The sequence below is a fragment of the Erinaceus europaeus genome, chromosome 10 (genome assembly GCF_950295315.1).
Source record: "Erinaceus europaeus chromosome 10, mEriEur2.1, whole genome shotgun sequence".
NCBI lineage: Eukaryota > Metazoa > Chordata > Mammalia > Eulipotyphla > Erinaceidae > Erinaceus > Erinaceus europaeus.
The window spans coordinates 91864690-91885328 of record NC_080171.1 but is presented as its reverse complement, the minus strand read 5'-3'; the positions used below and the strand labels follow the sequence as shown (position 1 = coordinate 91885328).

Sequence of the window (20639 nt, the reverse complement as noted above, 5' to 3'; positions counted from 1 at the left end):
TGAAAAAGGACTACAAGTGTCTCTCTATATCTTTCCCTCTCTATCACTCTCTCTCAATTTCTCTCTGTTTCTATCCAATAATAAAATAAAATTAAAAGTTTATGAATAATGGAAAGAAGAAAGGGAGGAAGGAAGGAAAGAAGGAAGGAACCTTCTGGCCAGTGGCTCACCTTGTTGAATGCACTTGTTCCAGTGCACAAGGACACAAGTTCAACCCCATTCCCAACCTACAGAAGGAAATCCCAAGCAGTGAAGCAGTGTTGCAGGTTTCTCTCTGTCTCTTCCTTGTCTATCTTCCCCGTTCCCCTCTATTCGCTCTGTTTCTATCAAATAAGTTAATAAAATTTTAAAAAACAAGTAAGAAGACTCACCAAATAAAAACTCCATATTGAAAAATGAAGAAGAGATCTAAGAACACAAAACAACTCTCCTGATGGTATAACCTGTGTTGCTTCCAAGTTGGATGATTTCAGAGCAGAACTTTTACGGCATGAGTCTTAAAAATGTTGGGGGCTGGGTGGTGGCGCACCTGGTTGAGCATGCATTACAATGCACAAGGACTTGGGTTCAAGCCCGGAGTCCTCACCTGTAGGGGGAAGGCTTTACAAGAGGTGAAGCAGTGCTGAAGGTGTCTCTGTCTCTCTCTCTCCCTATCTCCCCCTTCCTCTCAATTTTTGGCTGTTTCTATCCAATAAATAAATAAATAAAGATTAAGAAAAAAGAAGATATCAGTTCCAGGAACAGACTCTGAAGAAGCAGAATTCAGGGGAACAAAGACACAGCAATATACTGAAAGGAGAAGTGGCCATGGTAAATTTGCTTTCACAAAATGTATACTCTGGACAAGTCACATCTGCTTTTTCACCCTCAGTTTCTCTGCCAGTAAGAAGAGGGAGGTTGGACTAGGTGGTTCTTAAGGATCTGTCCAGATATAACATTCATGAGTAGGGTCTGAGAAGATAGCATAATGGTTATGCAAAAGACGTTCATGTCTAAAACTCCAAAGTGTTCAGCAGGTTCAATCCCTGCTACCAAAGCTAGAATTGAACAATGCACTGATAAAAAACAAAACATTCCACTGACTCTGTAATTTGGAACTTTCAAACAAATCTTTGCTCACTACCTAATACCCTTTACCTATCACATAGCCTGAGACATAGGATCTGTTCAATAAATATTTGTGGAATAGATGAATGAAATAAAATAATATTTTCAAGACATTTTGCTATTTAAATACCACCTTGCTATATTTTAGATCAGTTCTACATAGTTAAATATTTTTCTTTGAAACAACTTCTTTTTTTTTAATTGCCACCACGGTTATCACTGGAGATCAGCACCTATACATAATGAATCCACCACTCCCAGTGCTTTTATTATTTTTATTTTATATTGACAGAGAGAAACTAGGAGGGAAGGGGAGACAGAGAGGGAGAAAGAAAGAAAAACATCTGCTGTAGTGCTTCATCACTTATGAAGCTTTTGAAACAAATTTTTCATGTATAAATTTATTTGAATAGTTTTTCTTCTTTTTAATTACATATTTATCTATTATTTTATAGGACAGAGAGAAGCTGAGAGAGAAGGGGAGAGAGAGAGAGAGAGAGAAAGAGAGAAAGAGAGAGATCTGCAATTCTGCTTCACCTCTGGTTAGCTTCCCCGCTGCAGGTGGGAACTGGGTCCTTGTACAAGATAATATGTATGCTCAAGTGGATGTGCCACTGCCTGCCCCCCTCCTTCTCCCTTACTTTTTTTTTTTAATTGCAGTGCCAGGGAATGAACCCAGAACCACACTGGCAAGTGATCTCCCAGAGTCATTTTTTTTCCAGAAATTTTAAATTTTATTTGGGAATTTTTAAATTTATTTATTGGGGATTAATGTTTTACAGTCAATAGTTAATACAGTAGTTTATACATGCATGATACTTCCCAGTTTTCCACATAACGATACAGCCCCCTCTAGATCCTCTGCCATCAAGTGCCTCCAGGGTTATCGCTGGGGCTCGGTGCCTGCACTACAAATCCATTGCTCCTGGAGGCCATCTTTTTTCCATTGTTGTTGTTATTGCTGGATAGAACAGAGAGAAATTGAGAGAGGAGGGGGAGACAGAGAGAGAGAGAAAGATAAACACCTGCAGATCTGCTTCACCACCTGTGGAACAACTCCCCTGAAGGTGGGGAGCTGGGGGCTCGAACAAGGATCCTGGAGCAGATCCTTGCACTTCACACTATGTGCACTTAACCTGGTGGGCTACTGCCTGCCCCCCCCCCCCGGGTATTTTTTTTTCAGAGAGAGAGAAAGAGAGGGGGCAGGAGAGAAGGGAAAGGCAGACAGAAGAGAAGCACCATAACACTGCTCCATGGTTCTACTATGTGGTAGTGGGTCTTGAATCCAGGACCTCAAAGAAATTTCCAGTACAAATTGGTAATATGAATCAAAAATTTACATAGAAATGCAATTTACCTAGAAGAGCCAATATACTTTCATTTTTTAAAAAATTGAAAAAGAATTTTATTTATAAAATGGATACACGAACAAAATTATAGAATAAGAGGGGTAGGGAGTCGGGCTGTAGCGCAGTGGGTTAAGCGCAGGTGACGCAAAGCACAAGGACTGTCGTAAGGATCCTGGTTCAAGCCCCGGCTCCCCACCTGCAGGGGAGTCGTTTCACAGACAGTGAAGCAGGTCTGCAGGTGTCTGTCTTTCTCTCCCCTCTCTCTGTCTTCCCCTATTCTCTCCATTTCTCTCTGTCCTATCCAACAACGATGGCATTAATAATAACTACAACAATAAAACAACAAGGGAAACAAAAGGGAATAAAAAAAAAGAAGAAGAGGGGTACAATTCCACACAATTCCCAGCACCAGAACTCCGTAAACCAACCCCTGACAGCTTTCCCATTCTCTATCCCTCTGGGAGCATGAACCCAGGGTCATTATGGGGTGCAGAAGGTGGAAAGTCTGGCTTCTGTAATTGCTTCCCTGTTGAACATGGGCATTGACAGGTCAATCCATACTCCCAGCCTGTCTCTCTCTTTCCCTGGTGGGGCAGAGCTCTGGGGAAATGGGGCTCCAGGACACATTGGTGTGGTCATCTGCCCTGGGAAGTCCAGTTGGCATCATGGTAGCATCTGGAACTTGGTGGCTGAAAAAGAGTTAAGATATAAAGCAGAACAAATTGTTGACTTAAGTGTTTTTATTTGTTTGTTATAGGATAGATACAGAGAGAAATTGAGAGGAGGGAGAGATAGAGAGGGAGACAGACACTTGTAGCCCTACTTCACCACTCGTGAAGCTTTCTCCTGCAGGTGGGGACCAGGGGCTTGAACCTGGGTCCTTGCACACTGTAATGTGTGTGCTTAACCAGGTGTGCTACCACTTGGCTCCACATTTTTATTTTTTTTTAGTGTATCCATCTTTATAGGAGAGCAGTACACAATTTAGCCCCAACATACACAATGCCAGGAGCTGAACCTCGGGCCTCAGGTAAGTGTGACTTGTGCTCTGTTACTTAGCTATCTACCAGCCCATGACCACACTTCTTCCTTTTTGTTTTTGATCAGAGCACCAGTCAGCTCTGGATATTGGTGATGCTGGGGATTAAACCTGGGACCTCCCACATGCACCACTGCTGTATTAGCTCCCCAACATACTTATTTCCCCAACATATTTTTTCATGAAATAAACAGTGCCGAAGGATTTACTTACCTAGTTTCAAAACATACTATAAAGCCATCATTAAAAATAGATAGTCTGGGAAGTCGGCGGTAGCACAGTGGGTTATGTGCACATGGTGCCAAAGTGCAAGGACCCGCGTAAGGATCCCAATTCAAGCCCGGGCTCCCCATCTGCAGGGGAGTCGCCTCACAGCCGGTGAAGCAGGTCTGCAGGTGTCTTTCTCTCCCCCTCTCTGTCTTCCCCTCTCTCTCCATTTCTCTCTGTCCTATCCAACAACAATAATAATAACTACAACAACAATAAAAACAAAGGCAACAAAAGGGAAAATAAATAAATATAGAAAAATAAAGTAAAATAAAGATAGTCTGATATTGTCAAAGAAATAAGTCAATGTACTGAAATAGTTTTAAAAAAAAACATACATAAAAATCAATTTTTCTTTTTTTCTTTTTTGCCTCCAGGCTTATTGCTGGGGCTTGGTGCATGCATCACAAATCCACTGCTCCTGGAGGCTATTTCCACGCCCCCTTTGTTGCCCTGGTTATTTTTTTAATCTTTGTTGTGGTTATTATTATTGTTGTTATTGATGCTGTTGTTGTTGGATAGGACAGAGAGAAATCGAGAGAGAAGGGGAAGACAGAGAGGGAGAAAGACTTGCTTCACTGCTTGTGAAGTGACCCCCTGCAGGCGGGAAGCTGGGGGCTTCAACCAGGATCCTTACGCCAGTCCTTGCGCTTTGCGCCATGTGCGCTTAGCCTGCTGGGCTACTGCCCGACCACCAATTGTTCTTTTAATCGAAATGAATTTCACATAACATGAAATTAGTCATTTTAGTGTGTGCTGTTTGGGCCTAGAAGGATAACTCAGCAGGTAAAGATGTCTGCTTTGCCATGCACACAACTCTGGTCTGAGTTCCAGCACCACATGGGACTACCACAGCTGAGACTGCTACTAGAGTGTCTCTCCCTGCATCTGAATGAATAAATAGCTTGGGAGCAACAAAATCTTAAATGTACAAGATCCTAGCTTTTCAAAAAGCACACAAACAAAAAAAATTGTACTGAGTTTGGTACAATCACAGTGTTGTGCAGTAATTATCACCTCTATGTAGCTCCAAAACCTCATCGCCTACAAAGTAGACTCTACCCAGTTAAAAAAAAATCACTCTGTTTTCTCTTGTCCCCTGTGATTGACTGGTTTTCTGATGAAGGCATGAAGTCTTTTCAACAAATGGTGCTGTAATTACGTGATATCCAGGTGAGAAGAAAACATGAATTCTTCATATCACACACAAAATCTACTGGAACTGGACTACAGACCGCAATACAAAACTTAAAGCTGTGAAGCCACTGTAAGAAAAGTTAGAGAAACTCTTTGTAATACTGTAAGCAAATATTTTTAGCTATAACACAACAAAAACATAGTCCATTAAAAATAAAAATGCTGGGGGCCGGGCAGTAGTGCAGCAGGTTAAGTGCACATGGCACAAAGCGGCATAAGGATCCTGATTCGAGCCCCCCACTCCCCACCTGCAGGGTGGTCGATTCACAAGTGTTGAAGCAGGTCTGCAGGTGTCTATATTTCTCTCCCCCTCGTTGTCTATCTTTCTCTCCCCCTCGCTGTCTTCCCTTCCCCTCTCGATTTCTCTCTGTCCTATCCAAAAACAACATCAATGGCAACAACAACAAAGGCAACAACATGGGAAAAAATGGCCTTCAGTAGCAGGGGATTCGTAGTGTAGGCACTGAACTCCAGCAATAACCCTGGAGGCAACAAAAAAAGTAAATGGATCAACAAATTGAAGTAACGGGTTTGGGAAAATAACATATATATGGTTATGCAAAGACTCTCATGCCTGATGCTCCAAATTCCCAGGTTCAATCTCCCAAACCATCATAAGCAAGAGCTGGGCAGTGCTCTGGGGAAAAAAAAAATTGAACTACATCCATGCAGTGAGATACTACTCAAAAATGAAAAGTTACTGACCCATACAACAAAATGAACTTTAAAATGATTATGCTGAGTGAAATAAGTAACACAAAAAAGGGATGCAGACTATAATATATGTTTCTATTTATACAAAATCCTAGGGCAGGAGTAGATAGCATAATGGTTATGCAAAGAGATTCTGCCTGAGGCTCCAAAGACCCAGGTTCAATCCCCCACACCACCATAAGCCAGAGCTTAGCAGTGCTCTGGTGAAACAAACAAACAAAAAACCCAACAGACCAACAAAAGTCTACATATGAAACTAACCTCTAGAGATACAAGGATAGAAGACAGATCAGGCAATAGCGCAACACATTAAGCGCAGGTGGTGCATAGCACAAGGACCTGTGTAAGGATCCCGCTTTGAGCCCCCGGCTCCCCACCTGCAGGGGAGTCACTTCACAGACAGTGAAGCAGGTCTGCAGGTGTCTCTCTTGCCCCCTCTCCGTCTTCCCCTCCTCTTCATTTCTGTCTGCCCTATCCAACCACAACGACATTAATAACAACAAAAATAACTACAACAATAAAACAACAAGGGTAACAAAAGGGAATAAATAAATAATTTTTTTTAAAAAAAGAAGACATATTAATGGCTGCATGGGGATGAAAGAGTTGGGCAGGCTGGATGGTAAGCAGCCAGAGGAATCTTTACAGGTGAGGGAGATGGATACTTATTGTAGTGATAATCATGGCTTCACAGGTGTGTAATGATATCAAGACTTATCAAATTGAACACATTTATGTGCAGCATACTATACATTAACTACACCTCATTAAAAGCATAAAAAATGGCTTCCCTTCTTTATTTGTATTTTTTTTTTAATGACACTCCCACCCCTCTGCCCCCAGGATATATTCTTGGCCAATCTATTCCAATCTTTGTGCCCTAGAGGGTAGATATTTGCCGTGGTAGAGCCTTGTCCTCCTTGTACTGTGTGGTTGTTCTCCTCAGGGGGCTAATTAGTTTGGTCTCAGAACTCAAGTTCCCCTGTGGTATCAGCTTCTGTTTGGAGTGGGAGGAGGAGTGTTAAGGATCAGGCTTTGCTCTACATCCCTCCCACTGGGTTTAAGGTGAAAGCAGAGGACATTGAGATTTGGGCTTCAAACTCCACTAGACATTTCCACCATATTTGCTTGGTCCAACCAGAAGCAAGATGTAGAAAAATTGATTTCAGTTCTTCATGGGAAAAGCTGCAAAATACATGACTGCTCCAGAGAAGTTTTTCTAGTTTAGAAACAGGAGAAGAATTATAGGAATCTTCCATTACTGCTCAGTGCGCACCTGCTGGTTCATGCCATGACTGATTCCACCCCCTTCGAAAATGAACATTGGTCTATACTGCCCCCTAGTGGTGTAATAACTAATCCCTGGCATTGGTTCTTTTTTTTTTTTTTCTTTTTTAAATAAACTTAATTACATTTAATTTTTCTGCTGCCACCAGGATTATCACTGGGACTCAGTGCCTGCACAGTGAATCCACTGCTCCCAGTGGCTATATTGTTCCTTTATTATTTTGGGGGGTGGTGATTGTGGGCCTGGTGGTAATGCACTCAGTTAAGCGCACGTCACCTTTAAAAAAAAAATTTATATATATGTATATATAAATATATATAATTTATAAAAAGAAAACATTGACAAAACCATAGGATAAAAGTGGTACAACTCCACACAATTCCTGTAAGGCCTTAAGCTAGCCCCCTCCTGCTCTGCTCCATCCTCCATTGCTGATACTATGGTCTATTTACATAATCATTGTTCTACCTCAAGACCCGCCCTGCCTTCAGGGTATTAACTAAGCCCACTAGTTAAAACCTTTGCAATAGTTGCTAAGGGAGTTTCTACCATTAGCTGCTCTTTCCTTCTCTCTACCCCCTTTCCTAGCCATTTCCTTTTCCCACTTGCCACTTCCGTTTCAAAATACATAAAAGTGTTGTCTCTGATCAATAAACACGCATTGCGTTCTGCTCCACCATAAGTTCCTGGTCTCTCTCCCACATCGGTGAGTAAGCCCAGGTTGGCTCTGGTTGAGTTCTCTCCAACCCAGAGAGCACGTGCCCCGGAAGAAACACCCTCATGCTAGCCCAGCAAATTCCCACCACCAGAACTCTGTAACCCATTCCCTCCCCTGATAGCTTTCCCATTCTTTATAACCTCTGAGAGTATGGATAAAAGGTCATTGTGGGATGCAGAAGGTGGAAGGTCTGACTTCTGTAATTGCTTCCCCACTGAACATGGGCGTTAACTAGTAGATCCATACTCCCAGCCTGCTTCTGTCTTTCCCTAGTAGGGTGGGGCTCTGGGGAAGCGGGGCTCCAGGACACACTGGTGGGGTCGTCTGTCCAGAGAAGTCTGGTCGGCATCATATTAGCATCTGGAACCTGGTGGCTGCAAAGAGAGTTAACATACAAAGCCAAACAAGCTGTTGACCAATCATGGACACCTAAAGGCTGGAATAGTGCAGATGAAGAGTTGGGGGGCCCCTCCATTTTGTAGATAGCTAGTAGGCATATTTTAGTTATATTCCAAAGGGCCTGTGGCTATACTAGTTTTTCTTTTTTTGACAGGACAAAGAGAATTGTGGGGGGCGGGTAGAGGGGAGACAAAGAGAGATGCATTGCACTATTGCTTCAGTGCATATGAAGCTTTCCCCTGTAGATGGAGTTGAGGGGGATTGAACTCTGGTCCTTGCAGATGGTAACATGTACACTCAACTGAGTGCATCACCCCCATCCCACCCCCGCGTGAGGTTAGTTCCTAGAAAACAGAAATGTTAAGATTCCAGGTTACAGATTAGGACAATGATCCCTAAATTTTAACATAGGTGCAAAGTATATAAGGATCTTATTGAAAAAGGAAAATTCCTGGGCTCCATTCCAGTACATTCAGTAAATCTGGATACCTCCAAATTTTTTTGAGTCTTCGTTTTGTTTTTTTTCCCCCCTTCCAGGGTTATCGCTGGGGCTTGGTGCCTGCACTACCAATCCACTGGGAGGCCTGTTTTTCCATTTTGTTGTTGTTGTTGTTGGAAAGGACAGAGAGAAATTGAGAGAGGAGGGAAAGACAGAGGGGGTAAGAAAGACAGACACCTGCAGACCTACTTCACTGCCTGAGAAGTGGGTGAACCCCCTGAAGATAGGAAGCTGGGGCCTCGAAGTGGGATCCTAACGCTGGTCCTTGCAGTTTGTATTATGTGTGCTACCACCCACCCCCTCCCCCCACCCAGACATGGACTTTAATTTAGGCTTTGTGACAAGGGAATATTACAGGGTAAAACTTTAGTGTTTGAGATCGGACTTGAGGGCAGAAAAACACGTTGGAAAAAAGCTCCATCACTTAATATAGTTATAACCTTGGGGAATTCACTTAATCTCTCTCTTAGTTCTATCATCTATAAAACCAATTAAAGATAGCTGTCTTATAGGGGTAGATTGCTTTGTTTTGTTTATCACCAATGTTATTGCTGGGGCTTTGCACCTTAAAAATTCCAGTTCTCCTGGTGGACTCTTTTCTAATATAAAAGTTGTTTAACGGGAGTCGGAGGTAGCGCAGCAGGGTAAGCGCACGTGGTGTGAAGTACAAGGACTGGCAGAAGCATCCAGCTTCCAGCCCCCGGATCCCCTCCTGCAGTGTCCTGCAGTGAAGTGGCTTCACAGACGGTGAAGCAGGTCTTCAGGTGTCTGACTTTCTCTCCCCCTCTCAGTCTTCCCCTCCTCTCTCCATTTTTCTCTGACCTATTTAACAACGATGGCATAAATAACAACAATAATAACTACAACAACAATAAAAAATAACAAGGGCAACAAAAAGGGAAAACAAATATTTTTAAAAAGTTATTTAACATAATGGGTATTTAATATGTAGATATTTTAGTATAATAGATAGTGAGAGCTAGAGAGACAGAAAGACATCACAGTGCCTCCATCACTCATGAAACTTCTCTGGTTCAAGGGCTCATCTAGTGACTGGGGATTTGAATTCTAGTCTATTATTATTATTATTACTATTTAGACAGAGAGAAACTGAGAGGGGTTGGGGGAGAGAAAGGGAGAGAGACAGAGAATCACCTGCATCCCTGTTTCACTGTTAATGAAACTTTTCCCCTGCATTGGGGGGACCAGGGATTTGAACCCAGGGCCTTGCACACTGTAATGTGAGTGTTTGAGCAGGTGTGTCACCTCCTGGCCCCTGAATTCTAGTCTTTATGCATGGTAAAGTGCATTCTTACAGCCTTGTTTTGAGATTAGGAATAGTGCTAGTTACAATAAATGAAAGCTAAACCCAAGGACTGTGAAATGCTTTGTGCACCAGACTTTCATGCCTGAGTCCTCAGAGGTCTTAGTGTCAGTTTTTGGCAGCAGCAACAGCAGCAACTGAGCAGTGCTCGAGTCTCTCTCTGTCTCCCTCTCCCTCTCTCTCCCCAGCCTTTTGTAAAATGTTAAAGATGGCAGGGAAGTAGATTACCCAGCAGAGCACACACTTTACCATGTGGAAGGACCAGAGTTTGAGCCCTCAAGCACCACATGGGAGTACTTGTACAAGGGCAGCTTCATGAGTAGTGGAGCAGAGCTGTGGTGCCTCTTTGTCACTCTGTATGTCTCTCCTCCTCCCTATATCTTGGCTCTAAGAATACATTAGATTGCAACGATTGCCACCTCAACATGCTTGACTTCAGACTGTGTCCAGAGACTTCACGTGTGGAATGACAACCTTTCAGCTTCATTACTCGGGTGAGACCTTTCCTTTCATAGTACACTCTAATTCCATCTCAGGTGGTTCACTTTCTAACAAAGTCCCAAAACCTAGATATACACCAGTTTCTGTGAGAGAGAGCATATCTTCACATGTATCTATAAACTACTGCAAAATATATTCCTGAAAGCAGAAGTACACTAGAGTTTGCAGTTCTTCTTCTAGCGTTTGCCCTTCTTCCGTAGCCAGTCAACAGGTCAGGTTGAAAGCTGTCAGGAGCTGCTTGTTGCTGGCTTTGAAAGTGACTGGGGATCCATGTGGATTCAGTCGGCTAGGAAGGATCGTCAGTTTCCCCATCTCGGGATGCACCACAAGAAGGTCGATCCAATGCATCCCGTTAAGAAACTGTAAGATATTGTCAATATACAAAATGTTTTTCTTTTTAAGAAAAATATACTTATGCAAAATAACATTTTCTTCTGTAATTAACTGACCTGAAAATGTTCTCTAGCAACAGAACATGCTAGAGATGCTTACTTTCTCAATTTCACAAAAGCTTCTGGTAATATGCCAGGTGTTAGAAGAACTGAGGGCTTCAAAACTAGTAAAGAATCTTACCGTAAAAATATGTACAGCTCAAAAAAAAAAAAGTACAGCTCATCAATAAAAGAAAGACACTTCTTTAAATAAGATGAAGTGTTTGGACAAACAAAACAAACTTTACTGAAATACTACAATTCAAATGTAACATTCTGCCCATACACTATCTTGCTAAAACTGGACTTAATTGTTTACAAGAGTTCATTTCAAAATATACATATATAAATCTATACAACTGATTAAAAAAAATCTATAATTTAAAAAAACTCAGCCAGAACTAACAGCCTATGTCTGTTGCAGGTGACCCAGCAGTGGCTGCTAGCATAGGCAGCTCTTTCCTGATAGATGTGGTCTGCTGCTTGGGCCTGGCAGAGAGGGGATTGCTAGGTAGGGGGCTTTCCTTTTGTGATCTGGGTGGTGCAGGGGCATGAGAAAGAATGGGAAAACCTCTGTAGAGGATAAAGACTGGAGTCACAGTGCTGTTTTTCCATCCCAGCAATGGGGCTTCTCCAGGAGGGTCTGAGTCCGCTGTGTATCTAAGAGCACTTCTTTTTTGACTTAGGATTCCATTTCGTCATCATCACTTTCATTGCCATTCTCCTCCTTGTTTTCCCTCTTCTCTTTAAGCATTTTGAGGTATTTACTAGCTAAAATCTTCTTTGGTAATATATCTGCAAGAAACTGAAAAGTCTCCGATTCCTCTGCAGTATTTGATAAATCACGGTAAGTGAGGGCTTTCTTTTCTTTTCCACTGCCATTTCTGTAGGAATAGGTGGCTAAGATACTGAACGGAGAGTTCCGCGGCCTTGGCCGTGAGCACCAGCGCCTCCTGGTTGATGCTGGAAACCTCAGGGCAGCTCTTCATGATGACCCGGATGCGGGACAGGGGCAGCGACACGAGCCGCTGTTCTCCGCACTTGTCGTTGCCAACGACCATGTCCGCCATCTTTTCACAAGACACTGTTTTATGGTATTCTAGGCTCTGCTACCAGCCTCTAATCTCTCCATAATTTGTAAAATGGTCTACAAATGGTTCTCAAATTTAGGGGGAAGTTTGAGATTGTACTTGCTTGAATCATAGTTAACAACTGTTATAAGGTCAAAGATATGGTAGTTTTAAAGTACAGTGACTGGGGCTAGCTGGTGGCACATCTAGTTCAACATCATGTTCATGTTACAATGAGCAAGGGGCTGGGTTTGAGCCTCCGGCCCCCACCTGCAGGGGGAAAGCTTTGCTAGAGGTTAAGCAGTGCTGCAGGTGTCTCTCTGTCTCTCTTCCTCTCTACATCCCCCTCCCCCCTCAATTTCTGATAGTCTGTATCCAATAAATAAAGACAATTAAAAAAATAAAATACAGTGACTCAGACATAATCAGATCATTTTCTTTCTTCAGTTTTACAGGGTTTTTTTTTTTTTAATTTTCATTTCTTATCAGAGCACTAGTCAACTCTGGCTTACAGTGGTGCTGGAAATTGAACATGGGACCTTAGAGCCTCAGGTATGAGACTTTGCTATCACTGCAGCTCATTTCCCACCTTCAAAAGCACAACTAGATCAACTAGGCTGGTGAGGTGACTCTGCTATAAGTCAGGAGGTCCCTGTTGCTTTGCCATCCCCAGAGAGTCAGCATTTGCTAAATCAAAGCAGGGTTGCTACTCAAGGGGAAAGGAGAAAGCCAGCATATAAAATGAAGAGCTTAAGTTAGAGATGGCCCAGCACATAAGCACACAGCTTACTTTTTACTTTACAAGTACAAACTGAATCCAATGACCATATCCAGTCACAAGAGGTTTGGAGATGTAGTCTCTCCTCTGCTTTGAAGAATGAAAGAAAGAAAGAAAGAAAGAAAGAAAGAAAGAAAGAAAGAAAGAAAGAAAGAGAGAAAGAGAAAGAAAGAAAGAAAAAGAATTTCGGGGAAACAAGCCATCTGCTATGGAGACTTATTTATTTTATTTAGTTAGTTAGCTTTTACCAGAACACTGCTCAGCTCTGACATATGGTGGTGCTGGGGATTTAGCCTGGGATTTTTGGTGCCTCAAGTATGAAAGGCTCTTTGCATAACCATTGTGCTATCTCCCCAGCCCTTGGATATTTTTTAGTTACAAAATTTAACAACAGAATTACGTCACAAGCTTATGACACAGCTACTGACATTTCTCTATGGTTCCTCCCACACTTGATATATGCATGCATTTTTTTACAAAGTTATAAAATATTGCAGACACAGATTATATTCTGTCAGAATAAATCATTATGATAAAAATACTGAATTGAAACAATATTCCTATAACACAATAGAAAAGTAATAATAATAAAATAAAAATGGGCAGAAGTCTATTTTGCTTGTTTTTGTGATACCAGGAACTTGCACTGAATGATTTCAGTGCTCCTGTCAGATACTTCATAATTTTGATAGAGAAGCAGAGAGGGGAACAGAGAGAAGGAGACCCCCACAGTATCATTCCCTATCATTTATAGAGATTTCTCTAGTGCCATGCATGGTACTCTCCTGTGATGCAGAAATTCAGGCCTAGGTGCTTGTACATGACAAGGTGTGAGGTCTTCTGGGTACACTATACCCTGCCTCTAGGCAGAAAATCTGAACAGACATTTTTTCAAAGAAGACATGCCGACAGCCAGCACATACATAAAACATTGCTTAATGTCCCTCTCTAATTATCAGGGAAATGCAAGTCAAGACCACAATGAGATATAATGCCACATCTGTTAGAACAGCTATTATCAAAAGACAGGAGATAACAAATATTGGAGAGGATGTAAAGAAGAGGAAAGACTTATGTATGTTTTATGGGAATGTGAATTGGTGCCACCACAAATAACAGCTGGGAGATCCCTCAGATAATTAAAAATAGAGGGGGACTGGCTGGGCAGTAGTAAACTGGGTTGAGTTCTCATATTACCATGAACAAGGACTCAGGTTTAAGCCCTTTTTCCCACCTTCAGGGAGGAAGCTTCATAAGCAGAGAAGCTGTGCTGCAGGTCTTTCTTTCTCTCTCCCTTGCCTCTCAATTTCTCTCTGTCCTATCAAATAAAATAAATACATAAACAAATAACTAAGAAATAGAAAGGGGTTGGGCAGTGGTGCACCTGGTAGTGTAACTGAATGAGAATCCAGGTTCAAACTCCTAGATCCCACCTGCAAAGGGGGAAGCTACATAAGCAGTGAGACAGTGCTGCAGTGTCTCTTTCTGTTCCCCTTTTATCTTCACCTCTTTCTCTTTAAATTTTTTTAACTTTATTTATTTATTGGATAGAGACACCCAGAAATTGAGAGGGAAGGAGGAGATGGGGGGGGAGATGGAGAGATGCCTTAAGTACTGCTTCACCACTTACAAGGTTTCCTCCTGTAGGTGGGGACCAGGGCTCAAACCCACACCCTTGCACATCATGACATGCGCACTTACCCAGGTGTGCCACCACCCGGCCCTTCCTCTCTTCCTTCTCAATTTCTATTTCTATTTTATTTTTTTACTTAAAAAACTTTTTATTTTATTTTTTTATTTTAAAAAGGTGTCATTAACAAAACCATAGAATAAGAGGGGTACAACTCCACACAATTCCCACCACCAGAACTCTGTAGCCCACCCCCTCCCCTGATAGCTTTCCCATTCTCTGTCCCTCTGGGAGCATGGACCCAGGGTCATTGTGGGATGCAGAAGGTGGAAGGTCTGGCTTCTGTAATTGCTTCCCCGCTGAACATGGACGTTGACTGGTCAATCCATACTCCCAGTCTGCCTCTCTCTTTCCCTAGTAGAGTGGGGCTCTGGGGAAGTGGGGCTCCAGGACATATTGGTGGGGTTGTCTGTCCAGGGAAGTCTGGTCGGCATAATGCTGGCATCTGGAACCTGGTACAAAGCCAAACAACTTGTTGAACAATTATGGACCTAAAGGCTGGAATAGTGCAGATGAAGTGTTGGGGGGTACTTACTGCAGACTATTGTGTACTTTTGCTTTTGGGTATATATATTCTGCCCTAGTTTATGGATACGTGTGAACAATGCTCTATCTCACAGGACCTAGTCTATATCTAGGTTTTGGGACTTTGTTAGGAAGTGAACAGCCTGGAATGGAAATAGAGAATCCTATGAAAGGAAAGGTCTCACCCAAGAAATGAAGCTGAAGGGTTGTCATTCCATACCTGAAGTCTCTGACACAGTCTGAAGTGAAGCATGCTGAGGCGGTACTCATTGTGTTGATTAGGTTGGGATCAGCGGATGCTATATTATTTGGTATGAATTTAGAGAAGCATGCAGGAAATTACGCCCCAACCTAAGGTTCCAGGACTGGGGGAAATATAGGCTCTATAGTGGAAATGTGAGGTTCCTGATGCCTTAGGGTTCAAGAAGACAATAGATAGTTATTGTTTTCATCACATTATTTGATAATTGGGTTAACTTTGAAGAATCCCTTTGTTAGGATTTGCTGTATAATACCCAACATCTTGTATATAGCTGTACCACCGGTTGCTTCTGTTCTCCCTGGTCTAGGCTTTTGAGAGAGTCAGCATATCAAAGACTCAGCCTATGTATTACAAAAGACTCAGTCTGTGCTTTAAAAAGTTTGAGACATACAATCAATATTTCCCCTCTCATATTAATTAAATAGTGATTTGTATGACTACAAATTAATAGGAGTGTACATAAACACCATTCCCACCACCAAAAGACTGTGTCCCATACCACTCCACCCCCCTGCCACCCCGGGAAGCCAAATATCCACCCTCACCCTCACCCTCACCCTCACCCTTACCCTCACCCCAGGGTTTTTACTTTGGTGCCCTACTCCTTTATTTCTATTTTCAAAGAAAGAAGAAAAGGAAAAAAAAAAGAATTAAAAAGACTATCCTGTGACCCAACAACTCTGCTGCATATTTGCCAGAAGTAAACAAAAGCATTACTTAAAAACCACAAAAAGCAGCTGTGTTCATTAATAGATGGATTCACAAAAATGTAAGGTATATAAATATATTAAAAATGTATTTATCCAGCCATAAATGTAAGGAAATCATGTCATTTGCAAGAATGTGGATGGACTTTACTAATAAAGTAAAATAAATCAAATAAGTATTTTACACTGTCATTTATATGTGAAATGTAAAACAACATCAAAAAGTTGATAGCAATAACAAACAAAGTGGTGGTTGCTAGAAGTGAATCAGATGTAGGGTGTCAAAAAGTAGAAATTTCTCATTAAAATAAATAAATAAGGGCCAGAGAGATAACTCATCCAGTAATGTGTATGCTTGGCCTTGCACAGCTCACATTTGAATTATAGGACCACATGGGAGTGGCCACAGCATTGGGGGAAGCTCAGGTGCTATGTTATTTCTTCCTTTCTGTATGCCTTTCTTTTTCTCTGTCTGAATAAAAAGGTTGACTTAGGAACAATGAAATTATGAATTCGAGACTCACTGAGTCCAATAAATAGATAAATAAATGCAGATTTTTAAAAATGTATTTATTTATAAGATGGAAACACCAGCAAGACCATAGGATAAGAGGGGTACAATTCTCACCACCAGAGCTCTATATCCCATCCCCTCCCCTGATAGTTTTCCCATGCCATGGGAGTATGGACCCAGGATCATTATGGGATGCAGAAGATAGAAGGTCTGGCCTCTGTAATTGCTGAACATGGGCGTTGACAACTCAGTCCATACTCCCAGCCTGTCTCTCTCTTTCCTTAGTGGGGCGGGGTTCTGGGGAAGTGGAGCTCCAGGACACATCGGTGGGATCATCTGTCCAGGGAAGTCTAGTTGGCATCATGGTAGCATCTGGAACCTGGTGGCTGAAAGGGTTAACATATAAACCCATACAAATTTTTAATTAATCATGAACCTAAAGGCTGGAATATTGCAGATGAAGATTTGGGGTCTCCGTTTTGGAAATAGCTAGTAGGTCTATTTTAGGTATATTCTATAGGGGCCATGACTTTATTAGTTTTTGCCTGAGCCAAATTTTAAAAACCATGGAAATATATTGTCTCCTTAATGACTATACATAGTAGTACCATGTTGCACATTTAAAGTTGCTAAGAGGTCCAGGAGGTGGCACGGTGGACTAAGAACTGGGCTCATTAAAGTTGCTAAGAAAGAAGATCTTTTAAATTTTCATCTTGTGGGCAGGATAGTAGCACACCTGGTTGAGCATAAGGTCCCAGATTCAAGCCTCCATTACTTGCAATGGGGGAAGTTTCATGAGCAGGGAAGCAGTGTTATAGGTGTCTTTCTCTCTCTCTTCCCTTTCCTCCTTCCGATTTCTCTGTCTTATCAAATAAAATAAATATATATCAAAGAAGAATAATCTTTAAAAGTATTTAAAATATATCTGAAAAATTTTGTCTCTGAACTATGCATGTCAATGAATTGTTTTTTTTGTTTTTTTTGTTTGTTTGTTTTTGCCTCCAGGGTTATCACTGAGGCTCAGTGCCTGCACTGTGAATGCACAGCACCTGGCAGCCATTTCTTTCCCCACTGTTGTTGCTGTTACTGTTGGATAGGACAGAGAGAAATTGAGAGAGGAGGGGAAGACAGAGAGGGGGAGAGAAAGTAGACACCTGCAGACCTGCTTTACTGCTTGCGAAACGACCCTCTTGCAGGTGAGGATCCGAAGGCTTGAACCAGAATATTTGAGTCAGTTTTTGCACTTCACGCTATGTGCATTTAATCCAGTGTGCTACTGCCTGGTCCCCATCAATGAATGTTAACAAGGCATATAAGTATTTTGCAATAAGTATGATTACTGAGTCATTCTACTGTCCACCAAAACCTACTATCTGTTATTGCTAGTTTAGTTTTTTTTGCCAACAGGGTTATCACTGAAGCCTTGGAGCCTTTTTTTTAAAAAAAATAATGAGATGGAGATACAGAGGGATAGAGGGACAGAGAGAAAGAGAAATACCTGCAACACTGCTCCATCACTCACAAAGCTTTCCCCCGCCAGGTGGGGACCAGTGAGGGCTCTATTGGGTGAACCATCACCCTGAAGCTGGTATGTTATATGTCAAACATGCCTCAATAAAAGAGGAAGTGCATTAAAAATCAAAGTTATATATTGTTCCTCTACAACATCAGCATATTTTAGTGATTTAATGAAGAATTATAAGATTGTAGAGGTTTACTTCTACACTACACCCAGCACAAAGTTATATGCCCCCCACCCCTAGCTATCACAAAGTCAGAGACAGTTTGGATACTCTCTTTCTTTCTTCCTTCCTTCCTTTCTTCCTTCCTTTCTTTCTTTCTTCCTTTCTTTTTATCTTTCTTCTTCTTTTTTTAAGCAAGTTTATGTATTTCAACTATCTGTATTCCACATAAGAGCAAAACCATGTGGTAGTTGTCTTTCACCTCCTTACTTATTTCACTAAGCATAATCACTTCCAGTTCTGTTCCTTTTGTCCTGAAGGAAACAATATCAGCTTGTAAAAATGTGGTAACATACTATTGAAAAGTTCATTTTGAAACAGTCCTAGCCAATGATGGGGAGAGAACGAGGAAAAGTCCACTCTCAAAGATGATTAATGAGGGTGTAAATTTTTGCAAGGTTTCTGGAGGGCAATTTGAGGACACAGCTCAAAAACCTTACAAATTTAGCCCAAGGGGGGAAATACAGAAATGTGGGTAGTCACTTGTAAAAAAAAATAATAAAGCTAGCCAAAAAAGTTTTATTTGCAATGCTAAAAAATGGAACCAACATAAGATCCAACAAAGGCAGATTGTTTAAATGAACTAGACAGACTACTACATATTAATTTGAATTATATTTTTGAAGGATGTTAGCAGTATGAAAATTCTAATAATATATTGAGTAAGAAAGACATATTGTTTGGTGTATTGCACCAAAGGAAGAGACTCTGGGGTGGAGGGAGGGTTCAGTTCCTAGAACATGATGGCAGAGGAGGACCTAGTGGGGATTGAATTGTTATGTGGAAAACTGAGAAATGTTATGTATGTACAGACTATTGTATTTTACTTTCAACTGTAAACCATTAATCCCCCAATAAGGAAATTTTAAAAAGGAACATTGTAAAATGACATTTCTGTCTAGATTCCAAATTTTGGCTTAAAATTGCTCAGAGATAAAACACACACACACACACACACACACACACACACACTTAAAATATCCACCAAAGTGGTAATGGTTTTTCTGGATAAGTAGTATTAGCAGTGACTTAAAAAAATTATAGTTATTTATTTATTGGATAGCCAATCAGAAATCAAGAGGGAAGAAGGACCTAGAGAGGGAGAGAGACATCTGCAGACCTACTTTAACACTTGTGAAGCTTTCCCCCTGCAGGTGGAGACTGGGGATTTGAACATGGGTCCTTGTGCTCTCAACCAGGTGCACCATCACCCAGACCTTGGCAGTGGTTTTTTACTTCCTGGTTTATGTTCTTAGTCTTTTTCAAACTGTTTTGCAATGTACATTTGTTAAGTTCATGATAATGTGATTATTTAAAACCTCAAGTCAAGCAGATGTACAAAATCCTATTCCACTAGATGAGGACAGATTCTTTCAAAAATAACGATCACAGGGTGAAGAGATAGGCTAGGGCACCTGTCTTGTCAAACATGTGATCCATGTGGGAAGTAGTGCCATGCCCCTGGAGGAAGCTCTGGTGCTGTGATCTCTCTCTCTCTCCCTCTCGCTCTCCCACTCCCACTCCCTCTCCCTCTCCCTCTCCCTCTCCCTCTCCCTCTCCCTCTCCCTCTCCCTCTCCCTCTCCCACTCCCTCTCCCTCTCCCTCTCCCTCTCCCTCTCCCTCTCCCTCTCCCTCTCCCTCTCCCACTCCCTCTCCCTCTCCCTCTCCCTCTCCCTCTCCCTCTCCCTCTCCCTCTCCCTCTCCCTCTCCCTCTCCCTCTCCCTCTCCCTCTCCCTCTCCCTCTCCCTCTCCCTCTCCCTCTCCCTACACACACACATAGACACATAAGAAAAAGTTGCCATAGAGAATGGGAAAGCTATCATGGAAGGGGTGGGTTATGGAGATTGGGTGGTGGGAATTGTGTGGAGTTGTACCCCTCCTACCTTATGGTTTTGTTCATTAATCCTTTCTTAAATAAAAAATTTTTTTAAAAAGTTGCCCAGAATTTAGCCAGTGTCGAGATGTATCAGTTTCAACACACCAGATTCCCGTAACAGTGAGCAAATAATTCCTGTTGTTCTAGTGCTTACAATGTTGAAATTTTGTAGGCGGTTGCTAAACATGCATTACACATTTCCAACTTGCCTGTTGTGTTATACAGTAGTATTAGCCCACACTTACTGAAGTTTGTTTTGGGGTGTTTGTTAGTTTTTGTTACCAGGGTTCTTGATGGTGACAAAAACTTGCCTGCACTACACCACTGCTCCTCTTTAGATCAGGAGTGGGGAACATCCAGCCAGCTTATTTGGTCCTGCCAAAGCAATCACAGGTGGGACTCAAAAATTAACAAATCTAGGTGCTTTTTTTCATAGCCATAACGAGTGTTAATTTTTAAATTAGTAATTTTGCATGGTCTTTGAATGATGTTATAAATAGTCAAATGACCTTTGGCAAAATAAAGGTTCCTCACTGCAACTATAAGCACACAAAAAATAAACTGCTGACCAACATACTCGTTTGGGACTAAAATTTTCCTGTTGACATTTTGAAAGCTGCATGTATATTATTGGTTTTGCTG

The 20639-nt window shown here is 41.7% G+C and overlaps 1 long non-coding RNA gene and 1 pseudogene across 1 annotated transcript in view; both read right to left on the bottom strand.

The window, feature by feature from the left end:
* Positions 1–11382: 11382 nt before the first annotated feature.
* On the bottom strand, positions 11383–11903 carry LOC103118727 (chromatin accessibility complex protein 1-like; annotated as a pseudogene).
* Positions 11904–16582: 4679 nt separating this feature from the next.
* LOC132540908 (uncharacterized) overlaps positions 16583–20639 on the bottom strand; it is a 34945-nt gene continuing 30888 nt past the window's right edge. Inside the window, exon 3 of the long non-coding RNA XR_009552083.1 lies at positions 16583–16765. This is a non-coding gene — a long non-coding RNA (uncharacterized LOC132540908). The remainder of the gene's footprint in view (positions 16766–20639) is intronic.